Source organism: Solanum stenotomum, chromosome 12 (assembly GCF_019186545.1).
Source record: "Solanum stenotomum isolate F172 chromosome 12, ASM1918654v1, whole genome shotgun sequence".
Taxonomy (NCBI): domain Eukaryota; kingdom Viridiplantae; phylum Streptophyta; class Magnoliopsida; order Solanales; family Solanaceae; genus Solanum; species Solanum stenotomum.
The window spans coordinates 3,044,302-3,061,288 of NC_064293.1; the positions used below are offsets into that span (position 1 = coordinate 3,044,302).

General features: G+C 30.2%; 1 protein-coding gene and 1 pseudogene across 2 annotated transcripts in view; both read left to right on the top strand.

Annotated features, from left to right (window-relative positions):
• The window catches only part of LOC125846589 (uncharacterized), a 656,804-nt gene that overhangs the window by 613,245 nt on the left and 26,572 nt on the right, over nucleotides 1-16,987 (top strand). The window lies entirely within an intron of this gene.
• LOC125846988 (uncharacterized) lies at nucleotides 5,305-13,021 on the top strand (annotated as a pseudogene).

Sequence of the window (16,987 nt, forward strand, 5' to 3'; positions counted from 1 at the left end):
GATGGGGCGTATACATCGAACTCAACATTTAGCTCATGTGGTTTTATGTCGGTTATTAGTAGCTCTCACAGTTCAGTTAGACTCTATTGCATTGACCATATTTAAGTACAACCAATATTCAGTCTCCGCATGTTATAAATTGGTTATTGCATTCAGTTAGCTCAATATTCAGTATCTATATCATGTTCAGATTATTTCATTGCTTTATTGCTTTGTTCAGTTATATGCTATTTCAACTTTACTCTATCCTGCATGCTCAGTACCTTTCAAGTACCGATGCATACGTGTGCTACATCTTCTCATGATGTAGGTTTAGGTTCTCAGTATCCAGATCACTCTTAGATCGGTTCCCGGTCTCCAGTTCAGTAACATCAGTGGTGAGTCCTTATTCTTCGAGGACTAGTGACATGTTTATCTTTATCGCCTTCAGTCTTTAGTTTCAGTTTTGCTAGATCTAGTTGGGGCATGTCCCAACATTTCTAGTCAGTTTAGAGGCTTATTTCAGACATAGATAGATTCAGCTTAGTATTGAGTCAATATCTTCCTTGTATTAAACTCATCAGTTTTCATTTATCTCAGTTATAGTATATGGGCATTTCCCATCTTTTCATCTTATCTATGACTTAGCTTCTACGTCATTTTATTATCTTTAGTATGCTCATGATCATGCCATCAGGGTTAGCTTAGGATCACTTGTGGTCTTAGGTCTCGGGAATAGCTCGGGGCGTGACAAATATAATTGAGTTAATTATTTAAACCTAATAAATATAAATTTAATTAAAGCCCGCTCCATAAAACTCATATGTCATGTCACTTAAATCTAATTGGCCGAAGGGAGTTCTCTTCCAATCACAACTCCTCTATTTTAAAACTATAAATAGGAGTCCTCATAATTAAAAAAAAAAGAACGAAGAATTCTAAACAAAAAATTAGAGAAAGCTTGTGGATCAAAAGCCACAAATTTCTCTACAAGCTACAAGTTTAAGAATTCAAGAACTCAAGAGTTCAAGATTCAAGTGTTCAAGTTTAAGAATTGAAGATTTGAAAGAAGTCAAGATCAAGATAAAGTTCAAGTTCAAGTTCAAGAACGATCAAGATCAAAACCCCCGGATTCAAGATCAAGCTCGAAGCCCTTGGATTCAACTAGAAGTCAAGATAAAGTTCAAGTTCAAGAACGATCAAGATCAAGACCGTCAGATTCAAGATCAAGCTCGAAACCCTTGGATTCAACTAAAAGTCAAGATCAAGATAAAGTTCAAGTTTAAGAACGATCAAGATCAAGACCGCCGAATTCAAGATCAAGCTCAAAATCCTTGGATTCAACTAGAAGTCAAGATCAAGATAAAGTTCAAGTTCAAGAGTGATCAAGATCAAGACTGCTGGATTCAAGATCAAGCTCGAAGCCCTTGGATTCAACTAGAAGTCAAGATCAAGTTAAAGTTCAAGTTCAAAAACGATCAAGATCAAGACCAAAGCCCTTGAAATCAACTAAAAGTCAAGATCAAGATAAAGTTCAAGTCAATATCAAGTTCAAGATCAAGATCAAGTCCAAGTCCAAGTTCAAGTTCAAGATCAAGATAAATCTCAAGTTCAAGATCAAGCTCAAGAGCCCTTGAATTATATTTGAAAAGGCGAATTCAGACGAATCATAGTGATTGTAACACTCGCACTTGAAATAATAAAACGATTGTTGCATAATTTTCCATTCTTAATTATTGTTTTTCTCGACGCGAATTTTATTGTCTACAATGTGATTATAATTTTTATCTACATATGACATAAATGGTTAGTAGATATAAATGTGGGGTTGTTTTAACAAAATATAAACTTGTGGATTAATTTTTATATTACAAATATCTCAAATCATGATATGAAATTCCCATATCATGATTTTTGGAGAATATGGAATCACATCTAATGGTATGGAATCAACGTAAAATCGCATGTCCAAACACTGATTTCATCTCACGATTCCATATCGCGATATAGTATTGCATGGTCAAACGCCTACTTAAGAGCACTTTTTAACCTTTCCAAATACCTCCAAAACTAAAAAATATATATTTAAAAATCAAAAGCACCTAAAAATAAGTTAAATTCGAACGGACACTTAATTTAAAACTAGAACCGATTTTCTTAAAGAAAAAAATGTAATGACTTAATTATGGAGTATAGAATTATCAATTCAATTTTAAAAAATGTAACTTTTACAAATGTCTACAGTTTGAGCTTTATAGTAATTGGGAAAAAAGACTTGATATACCCTTCAAGTTTGTCATTTATAATTGATATACACTTGTTATAAAAGCAGCTCATATGTACTATATTATTATACAAACGGATCACATATATCATTTTCCTCTAAAGGACGTGAAAAAATAATTTTAATTTATCTTTTTAATTTTTTTTATTTAAAAAAATATCCACGTAGGGGTGTATTTGATCCTTCTCACACCTTCTTTTTTTTGTCTTCTTGATTCAACGGCTAATTTGAATTTATTATTTTGATAGTCCTTATTTTTCACTAATTTTCTTGTAAAATTTATCATATATACCCCAAATTCTTTTTACAAATACAAAAAATAAATTACAATACATCCGAAAAAAATTGTAAATTTTTTGTTACTTTTCTCTCTTCTCCATTCACACTTTTTTTATTTCTTATATTTTTACTTCTTAAAGAATGAAAGAAAAAATAAGAATAAAAAATTCAATCAATGATAATCAAAGAAGTAAAAAAAAAAACAATTTTCACATATAGCAAACACAAAAATAATATGTGTATGCTATAACTATAGTTTGCATAATTGCGCTCCATAGCAAACTTTATATTTGTTATGGCTATTTCGTTATACATATATACAAAAGAAGCTGACTATTTCGCTATACATATATACAAAAGAAGCAATTGTATAATCTGTTTTGGTATACATATACAAAAGAATCAATTGTATAATATGTGTTTGTATAAAGCGAGAAAGAGAGAAAGGCAAAAGAGAACTGGGCAGGAGAATATTTGTATTGTATAATTATAAGTGTATAGGACAAAAATATATGTATTTGCATGTGTATATACAATTTTCTCTCGCTTTATACAAACAGAAGCACAATTTATACATTTCTGTTTGTATAAAGCGAGAGAGGCGAGGGAGAGACTGGCAAGCGAGATATGGGTGAGTGGCGAGCGAGATCTGGGAGAGGGGAGAGAGGGGAACGAAAATATATATATATACAATTTTCTCTCGCTCTATACAAACACAAACACATTTTATACATTTGCGTTTGTATAAAAGCGAGAGAGACGAGGGAGAGACTGCCGAGAGTAGCGAGCGAGATTCACCAGGGAGAGAGGCGAAATAACAACAGTTTGCTACTGGGTACAATTAAATCAAATTGTGGTTATGACATTTAATTTGAATTAATAGTTTGTTATTATATACAATTTTTCCTTAAAAAAAAATCAATTGAGTTAATGCATGCATTAAAACCACTGCATTACTAATACCTAGAAATACATGATATTAGTAATGGGATAATGCTAAATGGCCAGAAAATTTGGCCAGAAAATAAAAAAAATCTATAATATCTTTTTAATTTTAAAATAAACTAATCTTTTTTTCAGTTTTTAGTTAAAATGTATTAAAGTTAAAAGGGTAAAAATGTTCAAAAAGGTAAAATAACATAGGTAAAAATACCATTCTGGCCAAATTTTCTGGCCAAAAGGATTTTTCCTTAGTAATGCCACCTTAATACACAATAGTGTTTATAATTAATGCAAACATTTGTTGTACATAGATTAGAAAAGAGTATCAAACAAGATACTAGTAATACACAAGGTAATGTATGCATTATTTTTTCTAATTCCTAATACACTTTACCAAGCAACCCGTTAGTTTTGTTTGGTACACTAGAGGTGAAATACAAATATACAAAGAATACAAACAATAAAAATGTAATATATATATATATATATATATATATATAAAAGGAACCCTAGGCCTGCCTACGTGGTGCCACCACAAACTCGATTTTCCTTTTAATTTATTTATATTCAAAATTAGTCTTTCCCTTTCATAAAAAGTTGTGATTTTTATGAAAAGGTGTGACTTTTATGAAAAACTATGACTTTTATGAAGAGTTACGACTTTTATGAAAAATTGTGACTTATGAAACGTTGTGACCTTTTTGAAAGGTTGTAACTTTTTCAAAGAGTTGTGACTTTTCCAATAAGGCACAAAAAACATTTGTTTACACTACCCTTTGTTGTCTATAAATATAGGGATTTCCTCTTATTTTAAAACAACAAAAATTCTGAACCTTTTCTTCTTTTTCTGCACAATTAAATTATCGTCTACTTTGCTCCTGTTGAGTGGCTCACTGACACCATTGTGTTTGTATCAATACATTGGTGAATAAAATCGTTCCATCCTGAAATGATCCATTCCTTTAAACCTCGGGTACTAGAGGGGAATAATTTCCATAAAGGGCCAGACATTGTGCATTTAGTAGGCTCGATTTTTTCCTTTCTGTTTCATTCTATTGTTACAAATCATGGTATATTTTCTTACAGTCATTAATTTATGCTTATGATATTAAATGTTGTTTTTGAGTACATGTTTTAAACTTTGTTGTTTATATTTCTGCAAAATTATTTTTACAAGTATTTGTTAGTAAATAATAAATAACGCAGATTAATTGATTATTCATGCAAGTTTTCTCTACTGAAATTGTTGAAGGTACAATAAAAAATTCCTTAAAGATCTATACTACCATCTCTTGAAGACAAAATTCAAATTTGGTATGCCATTGTAAGGACATAAAGTCCTTAAAAACTTTATCTCACCTTGATGTGCGAAGTGAACCAGGAAAAGAAAACAGGAATTAATAAACTTTTGTCATGGGTTCAATGATGTGCCGGATGACCTATAGAGGAATATGACTAGACTGGAGACTCTTTTAATCCCAAAGACATAGATAACTACACAATAAATTAATTTCTCATATTTAATATGAAGTACAGACAAATTCTCAAGTTTACTACAAGTTGTAAATACTTTTCTTGACGTAATAAATGTGTTTCTCGACACTGTAATTGGAATAGAAGTGTAGTTTTAAATTGAACTTTATCATTCTGGTATGTTGATTTTAAAAAACACTCAAACAAACTAAATAGCTTAATTTGTTTAATATATTTCCCTTTCAAGTATATATAATAAGTTGAATTGTTGTCCAATATGATACATTCTCCCTTTAATTTTTCATTTTAATAACTACTTATGATACATTTAAATGATGAACTTTAAAATGATATATGTAAAACGAAAGGTAGGGCTGGACTTTCTACACGTTAGAATTAGAATATTTGTTCACTTTTTTCGGTCTTTTAAAATTTATTTATCTCTTCACCAATAATTATTTATTTATTAAAAAAATTAATATCTCAGGTTGATGTTCATTTGATTACCCAAAAATATCAAATAGTAACACTTCCTAGAAGCAAAATGATAAATTATAAAATCAAATTAAAGATGATTGATTGAAGAATAAATGTTATAATTATCATTTTCCTTTACATTATTAATTATTAATGTTCTTTTTTACGTAATCTTGTATGTAAGATAATATAGTGTTTTACTTTTAATGATTGATATGTTTTAAGTATTATTTTATAAATTTTTTATATTAAATTCCCGCGCGCGACGCGGGTAACTTTACTAGTTCTACAATAGGGGCGATAAAGTTAATTTCCTCTTTTATTGGTAGTAATGTTGTTGATAATATGGTTAAATGGACGACCCTAACTCCTAGGTTTATATCCTTCTTTATGGGTAGTAATTCTCAAGGTTTAATGTGATGTTTATGACACCCTTTGGTATTCCTCAATGTAATCCTATAAATAGTGGCATTGAGAATCATGTTGAATACACTTGAAATAAATAAAGTAATCTTATATTGTTCCTCTTGCCTGAATACACTTGAAATAAAGAAAGTAATCTTATATTGTTCCTCTTGCCTTATAATTTTTTTATTTTCATCTTTATATTGCTCATTTGTTCTTAAATTTTACAATATGTTATCAGCATGAAGTCTCAAGATTAAACATTTCTTGAAAGGTAATCCTTTATAATCTAATGTTAAAACTATTAAATTGTGGCTATACTTTTTCTACTTTACATTTTATTTATAGTTGAATGAAAAAAGGCTAACCATTTGTTGATTTTACAAAGAGAAGATGAAGATCACTGTTTTGTGAAAAAAGAAGAAGGATGGACTATAAATCCTAGTGTTTTTTGTTATATGTGTGTTGTTCAAAAAGAAGGTCTCAAAAATACCCCTAACATGTATGATATTTTACTTTCTTTCCATTATGCTTTCAAATTGGAATTTACCGAATACCAATTTTTTTGAATCATCCACTTAATTATATTATAGCTCATTTTGTCTTCTTCTTTTTTCTGAAAAAAAAAGTGAAATTTATTTTGTTTGTGTTAGGCGATATTCAAAATTATTTTCTTGTTTCAAATTAGTATGAGATGAAGTTGTAACTATCTACCACATTAAAGACTTATGTAGAGTTCTATATTGTATGATTTTCTTTTTAATTATTAAAAAATTAGCTAGCTTGTTCTTATCCTAAGGACCAATAAATCTCTAACGAAATGATAAATCAAGAAAATGAGAGCATGTGAATATAATTACTTTCTAATGTATTAATAATTACTATACATAAACTTAACAAAAATCTTATTGAATTGTAGTATTACACTCACAAGAACAAAGGCCGCAAGTATAGATCAATTGTGCATGTAAGAAATTATATATTCCAAGGTTTTGATAAGCTGAAGATGGAAGTGGATGAACAAACTAATGAAGTAAGAGAGGTAAGCTCTTACATTATATGCATTTTGTTGGATAATAATTATTTGTTTGACCAAGTTTTAAAAAAAAGCTAAAAGTGCTATATATATATATATATATATACTAGAAAGTAATGGCCCGTGATATTATTATGTAATATTCCTTTTTTTTTTGTTAAATTTGTTTTTACGTGAAATTGGAGAAATTTTTTTGATGATTCTATCAATGTGTTCTGTAAAATGTTAATTTTCTATATTTGATGAACTAAAATTTTTGCAACATATTTCCTCTAGAAAATAAGTTTTTTTTTTCTTTTGAAATGAGAAAATGATTTCTATAATAAATATCATAACTTGATATCAATTAAAAGTTGGATTACAGTATGTAGCGTAAGATAGCCTTGCATATTAATCGTTTGTTAGTATTTTAAGGAACTAAGTTTTACAAGATAGTTATGTACACTTATTTTACAAAATAACAAAATGTGATACATTGTATAGAAAGTTAGTTGAGATGCAAATTGAGTTGTTTTGATCTTTGCTCAAAAGATTAAGACCTGATACATATGAGAGAAGAAGAAAAAAATATTATTCATAAATTACAAGATTGGAAAAAGAATCAAATCATAGCTGCTTGAAATAGGAGGTATGTACATACATGAAAGCAAGTGTACAATTACTTCAATATAATGACTTAAGAACCAAGTGTAAGGCTGATAAGGCTAGGTAGATAGTTATTGTTTCCGAGGTAGGCCAAAGCAGAGACAAATTCATAAACACAAATACAAGTAAAGTTGTGGAGTTTATTCTTTAAGTTCACAAAGAAAACACAAGCACAAATCTTCTTGTGGTTCATCTAGGAAAATGACCACAGACTGACACTACTTTGACTTGAAGTTCCTTAATCATTCAGCTCTTTATTGGTAAACTAAGAAGTGATTGACTGTACAGAGAACTATCTTCAAACTACCTCCAATGCATCGATTAATAAATGAAAAGGACAAACGTAGTTGTTTTACACAATTCAAGTAGCTCATATATCATAATACTTTGAAAAACTATATGAGCTCTAAGGCAGTATATTGATCAGAATAATCAAACTACTTTCACTGCTAGTAATATAAGTAAATGCAACAAACTATCAACCACAACTACACAAAGGCCAAGATATATATATATATATGGTCCCAGCAAAATCTATAAAATGGAAGATTTTTTGTACTATAATGAAATAGTCTAGTTTTGTAACTTCAATTGTGGCTTAAGATTTATAGTCTTTTGTCATAGTTTTGTGCTCTTTTAACTGAAGACTTTTTGAGGAATAGATTATAATTCCCAAAGTAAAGACACCCTACACATACCGAGAATCAATTCAAATGATACATTCAATAGTTAAAAAAACAACTTACATTGAACTGCTGTTGAACTATGTCTTGAAAGTGTCAAACACTTTAGCATGTTTTACCTCTTCTCAAATCTAACTCGAACAATAGAAAAAAAATTGTGTGGGACATCCCAAGAGCTTAGAATCAATAAGTTTAACGGAATGATATTGCTACTTATATGCAAGTACACCAATGATAGGCTTATTGTATTGATTAGACTAACTAATAGTGTATATGCAATCACTTTCGGTGCTGACTTGTTTTTATTAAAAATCAACGGCAACATCGAAAACAAATTTGAGGCGAAACAGAGATGCAAAGAGCATCTCAAATTTCTGAATTCAACAAAGACGCAATTCTTATAGTCCAACCGGTAACCCTACAGATCTAAAACGGAAGAATTGAATTGGGTCTTGATTTTCATTAAAATTTATGAAAGATGGAGAGAAATTTCAAAACCACAACCCAAAAATATAACCAAAAAGCATAAAAAGATAACAAAAAACTGCACATTTCTTAATAACACAATATAATCATTTACCTATACAACAACAACACATGCAGGAAAACTACACTGAAAAACTTGATTTTTTTTGCTTTGCAAAATAAAGAAGAAGAGAGACAAAGCATCAACTCTCATAGAATGTCCTAAATACACATCAGTTTGGCAGCATTGCTACGTGTCTCTTCCAAAGCAGTATTAAGACACATATGCAGCCTTTATTGATGAGTTTGGTAGTGTAAATGACCAAAAGACCCTTATTCTTTTATAAAGATGGCAAAAATCAGTCATCTTGTTGTCTCTTCTATATAAGTAAGTAAAAGTAAAGTAAAGTATAATAAAAAGAAATAATTTAAATTAATTTGACGTTTTTCTTAATAAATTATTTATTAGGAGTTTTTTTTTTTATTAATTATACTTTAAAAATATAAATATGACTATTAATAATCTTATATAGTTATTTAATGATATATATAATATTAAAAAATAATTTATTTTGAATATAAAAGCTAAATAATAAATTTTTATTAAATTATTTAACTATATTAAATTTAAACAATTTAATATGTAGAGAATAAAAACGGAAATATATAGAAACTCAATAAAGTTATCATTGTATAGGTGTCAATTGTAAAATTAAATGGACCCCACTACACTCAATGATAGAAGGCATAGTATGTATAATTTAGTAGAAAAGTGTAGAGTTTTTTTCTAAAGATGTTAAGAAGGTCCAAATAATAAGGCTCATAGTACAATTTTTTCTATACAATACTTATCACTTTGAGAAGTTGGAATGACAAAAATATCCCCACTTGCCAATTGAATGACCAATAAGCAGCCTTTGAAACTCTCTCTTCTAATATATATATATATATACACACACACTAAATTGTCCTTATTAAACCAAAGGTTGGGGTTGTTGAGAAATGCTCCAAGATAAGAAAAGGAGAATGTTCCATCTTGAAGAGGGAGTCTGCAACAAAGAAACAGAAAAGCAACAACTTTAAAAAGAGGGAGGTCAAAAAATTTCTCGGTGAAGCAAGGAACAACCTCATGAATAGGAATTTCAAACACAAAAACAAGGTAAGTTTATGTTACACTAGCTATTAGACAACTTTATTTTTTTTTTGTATTTCATGTATTTTTACAACTTTACTTTTTAAATGAAAGGATATTGAAATGAAGAAGAATCCTCCCAAAAATAAAAAATAGAATCTTCAATCTTGGAGGAAAAGCCCGGAACAAAGGGCCAAATAAGAAAATTCATACCAAAGGAAAAATACAAGCAATAATATTTTTTGAACAACTAAATTGGTGTTGGCATCACAAGGTTCAACATATTGTGGGAGGGTCTAGTTGGAAATGACGACAGAGCTAGTAATGGTGCAAACGGTGGAAGCAACGAAGGAGGGAGAGGCAGCGGAGACTATAATTTAGTTTTGTTGGTTGAAAATATTTGTGCCCTAACTGTTTGATGATTTCTTGAAAAAAATCACTTTGAGTTTTGTTCTATTAGTAAGATTTGGATTTTCTCGAAACAAGATCTTAATTGGTCTATTTTTGCTAGGTTAGAGTAATTATGTTTGTTCAGATGATTGTTACTATTGTTTCATAAAGAAAAATATTGTATCGTATTGCATTTTTAATAGAAAAAAAGGTATGATATACCCTCAACTTTGTTATTTAGAGTTGATATACTCCTCGTTATTAAAGTGGCTTATATATACTCATACTATTATACAAATGCTCACATATACCATCTTCCTCTAACGAAAGTGAAAAATAAAAAAATTTAGATTAATTTTCAAAAAAAATCATGTAGGAGTATATTTGATTCTTCTCACACGTATGTTATATGACTCCTTTGATTCAATGATGATTTGAATTTATTATTTTGATGGTCAAATTTATTTTCCACTAATTTTCTTGTAAAATTAATTATAGATGCCCCAAAGTTTTTTTTACAAATACAAAAACTAGATTAAAACCACATTACTTCTCAACTATTATTCTTGAGTTTTCTTTACTTTTTGTGTTAATTCCTTTGAGAGTATCTGAAAACATGATAGATGAGAAGAAGAAAAGATCAGTCTTTCGTAATTTAAAAAGACAATCAAACTTTATAAGGATCCTAGTACCCCACTAAACAATTTTAAAGTGATATATATATCTCATTTTTTAGTCAATTCTACTTATAAAAAAGGTGTAAGCACACACCAATTGTTGTTTGTCACGTGTCAATCTTATTTAATTTCCTAATCTTTGTTTTTATTTATGTTTTTTTAATTATCTTAGTTTTAATTTTTTTTTCTTTTCAATTATGCTTAACCCCAACCGTTGGTCTTCTTCATCCTGTGGAGTGGCCACCATTGCTATGACACCATTTTCAATGTGTCTATCACCAAATCAAAATTAAAACTGAAAATTAAATCCGCTATCAAAATTAATTTTTTCAAATTAAAATCTCTATCAAAATCTTCTTTTTGCATTAAAAGAAGAGGCACCATTTTTATCAAAGCTTGAGTTCATGACACTTGATATTTCTGAATAGAATTACTTGTTATGGGTACTCGATGCTGAAATTCACCTTAACGCTAAAAATCTTGGTGCCACTATTACCGATGGTAATACAGCGTCGAGTCAGGGCAAAGCAAAGACAATGATTTTCCTTCGTCATTATCTGGATAAAGGATTGAATGTTGAATACCTTACAGTGAAAGATCCCCTTGAATTGTGGACTGGTTTGAAGGAAAGGTATGACCACCTTAAGGCAATGATATTGCCAAGGGCTCGTTATGAATGGATTCACTTACAATTACAAGATTTTAATACTGTATGTGAATATAATTCTGTTGTATACAAAATTACTTCCTATTTAAAATTATGTGGGAGGATATAAAAGATGATGACATATTGAAAAAGACTCTCACAACTTTTCATGACTCAAATTTGATATTACAACAACCATACTGTAAAAGGGAATTTAAAAAGTATTAATTGTTGATCTCATGTCTTCTTGTGCTGAGCAACATAATACTCTTTTATTGAAAAAATCATGAGGTCTATTCCATGAGAACTGCTCCATTATCAGAAGCAAATAGGTTGAAGCACATGGTCAGCCTGAAAGAAGACAATAATGTGTGTGGACATGGCAATGGTAGGGGACAATATAATAATTATCGTGATGGTGGTCATCACAAAAGGGAGAACAACGTGGGTTCTAAAAAAATCATTCAAGAGGCAATTGTCATCGTTGTAGCATGAAAGGGCATTGGAAGAATGAACGCCGAGCCGATTTTATCAAAATTCCTTGAAAAGAAAAGGAAATAAAAATGGTGCCTCTTATTCTAATGCTCGGGTGGAGTCATACTTGACTTATAAAAATGATGTCGAGGCAAGGCCTTCACAAAAATATGATGACAATATTGAAACAAACTTGGCTTTGAAAGATGGTGACTTTGAAGGCTTTAATGATATCACTTATTTGGAAGTTGAAGACTTCTTTGGAGATCAAAACTACTGTTTGATTATTTGATTGGGGAAAATAATTATGTTGTTTTATTTATGTGCTTTTAATTGTTATGTTTTTTTTCTTATGTTGTTTTTACATTCAGAAAAAAGTACTTCTATTTTATGCAAAGTGTTTGATTTTCATATTTACTTTTATTAAATGAAGATAAATAAAAAATTTCAATCTTCAATTGGTTCAAGATGAGAAATGGAGACACGTGTCTTCTAGATAGTGCTATAACTCACACTATTTTAAGAGAAAGAAAAAAAAATTCTAATTTGATTATGAATAAGGCTTATGTTAATACAATAACTGATAGTGAAAAATTAATTGGCTCTAGAAGAGGGACCTTATTACTACATGGGGAACAATATTGACTATTAACAATGCATTATACTGTAGTAATTCTCAAAGAAACTTGTTAAGTTTCAAGGTTATTCGCCAAAATGACTATCATGTTGAAACTGTCAATGAAGGAAATGTTGAATACCTTTATATTACTACAATAAAAATGGGGCAAAAGTAAGTGCATGGAAAATTACCTGCATTTTCTTATAGGCTGTACTATACAATTGGTAAAGTTGAATCACATGCTATAGTAAATAATGGGTTTACTAATCCTAATGATTTTATCATTTGGCATGACCGATTGGGCCATCTCGATTATAATATGATGCGCAAAATTATTGAGAATTCACATGGGCATACTTTGAAGAATCAGAAAATTCTTCAGTCAAAGGAATTCTCTTGTGGTGCTTGTTCTTAAGGAAAGTTGGTTATTAAACTATCTGCAGCTAAGGTTGGGATTGAATCCCTGCATTTCTGAAACGTATACAAGGTAATATATATGAGCCAATTCACCCTATGTGGTCTTGATAGATGCATCTACAAGATGGTCATATATGTGCTTATTATCTACTTGTAATATGACTTTTGCGAGGTTGTTGGGTCAAATAATAAGGTTGAGAGCATAATTTCCAAATTATGCAATAAAGATAATTCGTCTTGATAATGCTGGTGAGTTTACATCGCAAATATTTAATGATTATTATTTGTCCATTGAAATAACAATTGAACATCTAGTTGCTCATGTTCACACTCAATATGGTATATCAGAGTCTTTGATTAAGCGCCTCCAATTGATAGTTGAACCATTGCTAACGAGAACAAAGTTGCATGTTTCAATATGAGAACATGTTATTTTGCATGTAGCAATATTGGTGCTCATAAGGCCAACTAGTTATCATGAATTCTCTCCATTACAATTGACTTTTGATCATAAGCCAAATATTTTTCATCTTAAATTTTTTGAGTGCGTGATATATGTTTCAATTGTTCCACCACAACGCATAAAAATGGGTCTCCAAAGAAGGTTGTGGTGTATGTTGGAATCTCCCTCTATTATCAAATATTTGAAACATATGACATGAGATTTATTTACGGCAAGATTTACTGATTTTCATTTTGATGCATCAATATACCAAATATTAGGGGGAGAACATAAACAGTTGAAAAAAGGAGATAGATTGGAATTCATTATCCGTATCTTATTTAGATCCTCTAAAAAATCAATGTGAGCAAAAGGTTAAAAAGATTATTTATTTGCAAAATATTGCAAATCTACTAACCTTTCAAAGGTTACTGAATCTTATATTTCAGCTGCAACTGCTTTAGTTCGAGTTGATGTTCCGACATGATAAATTGTTAAAGTAAATGAGTCTAAATTACGTTTTAAACGTGACAGGCCAATTGATTTCAAGGATAAAAATTCTCGAAAAAAAATAATAATAATCAAGATCATATTATGGAGGAAATTACTCAAGAAGAGCTCCAAGACATAACAAATTATAAGACCACAAAAAAGGTCCAAATAACTGAAAGTAATGAGAATGAAGAAATCTCGATAAGTTATGTCTCAATAAAAAAATGATGGAATCGAGATATGATTTTAGGGTTGTAGGGTAGATAGCCAAAATCATCTTTCGAATACTTGGATGCCTATAAGAAATAATATACAACTTATCGATATCATCTACTTAGTTTCTCATTTGTTCAAAAAAATATTGATATGAGGCATCATATTTCTTGTCCACAACATAAAAAGCCATCGAAAAAATATGATTTTCAGCATCTTGTGTTACCGCTGATAGCAAAACTTATTCACACTTGCCCTTCAAGAATGTCTCATCAATGACTATGACTTTTCTCATTTATTAAAAATCAAGAATTCAAGATGCATATGGTACAAAGAAGTATTTGAACCTCCCATTTTTATCAATCGATAATTCTCGTCTTGTTTCCTGAATTTGTAATTGTAAGCATGAACGGTACCCATCAAGGACTGCATATGTTCATGTGTTTCTCTAACCAAAGACATATCAATCTATATGCCCTTAAAAATCTTTCAATAACTTACCTTACAATCCAAATTTGTGCAGAGTTGATGTGTCATATCTCTTGTATATGAACCTTTTTCATGGAAAAAATTCAAAGTATTTATCTATGACTTGTTATGACATGCGAATTATGGCTCGCAAGATGCTCTGAACCACGCGTATGATACTTTTCATAGATTCTAATACAAAATCTATCACTACTTGTAAATTTCACAACCCTCAACCATCACTTGTACTCTGGATGTGCGCATTTAAAAGAATACACATTACGAGAATTAATTACCTTTGTGAGCCTAAAATATTTTTTCAAGCAAGCAATTTTCGATGAAGTTACTAGTTCTTTCTTGTTGTTGAATACTATTTCCTTATAAAAATCGATTTCATCATCTTGAACATTGCTTACCGTGATTATTGAGAACAAGTTACATTGTTGCTCCCAATAATAGGCGTATGAGTTTGGTCCTCCCCAAGATCCGACACATTCACTTCGTCTTCTTCACTTTGATCATGTGGATTATTCATGCTTATCGCATCAAATTCATCATTTAATACATCTTGATGGTCTTGTTCTAACTTGTCTCATTTGTGTGAAAACTGGCAAGCCTACGAAGCGGTGCCGGTGCGCTAGCTTAAGAAAAGCAGTTCATTCAGGATGTTAAAATTCACATTCAATCGGGAAACCTTTAACATATTCTTCTTTTTTTCTCTCTATTTGTGACCATTCCCACTTCAAATTCTCCTCAATAGGGTTTTCATCCACGTACACTCTTAACATGGACCTAACTGCATCTCTTAGATAAACAAGCAAACTAAGCTGATCGATTATCTTAAAAAGAAGGCCCTTCTGATTTCATAAGTGTTGTGCATGTAACTGATGCCAAGATCTTTCGGTTGACAATTGAGTCGACAATAGTTGATGATTAAATTCACAAAATCATTATACAAAATATTTCTTCGACAAACATCGCTATCCACTGTTTAATGTCACCATTATTTCAACATCAAATATATCAATTGTTCTTCTCGATTCATTCACCATAACAATCAACCCCTATTGTTATTGATTCCTCCATTAATGACAGCTAAAATTTTTTAATTTAAAAAACAATTGTTAATGATGGTATAGTATACAATTTCTGCATCTATTGCAATAAATAAGTCATTTATTGCAATATATGACTATCCTATTGCGATAGATGAGTCATCTATTGCAAAAGGTAAGTCATATGTTGCAAGTGGTAAGTCATATATTGCAACACATAAGGCATTGTTGTAATATATAAGTCATCTGGTGCAACATATGATTATTAAGTCATTTGTTGCAATATATGACTTATCCAATTGGAGTCATTTGTTGCAAATTAATTAATCTGCTGTAACAGATATACTCATCTGTTGATTAAGTTGCAAAATCTATCGAAAACACAAATATAAATTATTAAAAAAATGCAAGTATATCTAGATGAATAATTCAATCAAAGAACTATTATTTTTACTTACCAATCACTTTATGAAGTAATGTCAAGTGATATAGAACAAAATCTGCTCCAATGATTAACTAAATGAACCACCAAAGAGAGAAAAAGCAACAACAACAATGACGAGCAACAAAACGTTAAGAAAAGGAAGAACAAAAAGAAGAAGAAGAGAACAAGAAGGATAAGTGGCGGAGCCAAGATTTCTGTGAAGGGGGTTAGAAGTATAAAGAAGTAAACATGTGAAAATTACAAGATGAAAAATTGATCAAGATAGGAGGAAATTAGTAATCTGAATTCGCTAAGTTTAACCTGCATTGTTATGTCCCATTTAGTTTTTTCTACTTTTACCCTATTTCATTGAGCTTTTTAAAATATATTTCTTGTGCTTTTTTTTTTTTCTCTTTTATAGTGTAGTGTTTTATTCTATTTTTTTTTTACTTTTTCTAAATTCAACCACTAAGATTCTTTTAAAAAGGTGTAAGAATTGATTTATAATGTATATTCATAAGATAAATAATTGATATCCTCAATTTTTTAGTTCATTTAATTCAATTTACTAGGTTAGTCATTTGTGAAAAAGACAAATGATGAATAAATCAAACAAGTTTAGTTAAGTTTTCATCTTTTTTTTTTTTTTAACCCTCAGGGGTTGGCCTGCTGGCAATTGACTTGAGCCTTGGGGTTTGCTCCCTTTCAAGGTCTCAAGTTCGAAACCCACTAGGTGCAAACAATTTCTGAGGGCCATCGGACTGGGTAAAACCTGAATTAACCGTGGTGCACTTGCGGGAAACTCCTTGCCGAGGGCCTGTGCACCCCCAGGATTAGTCGGGGCTCAAAGAGACTCGGACACCCGGTGCA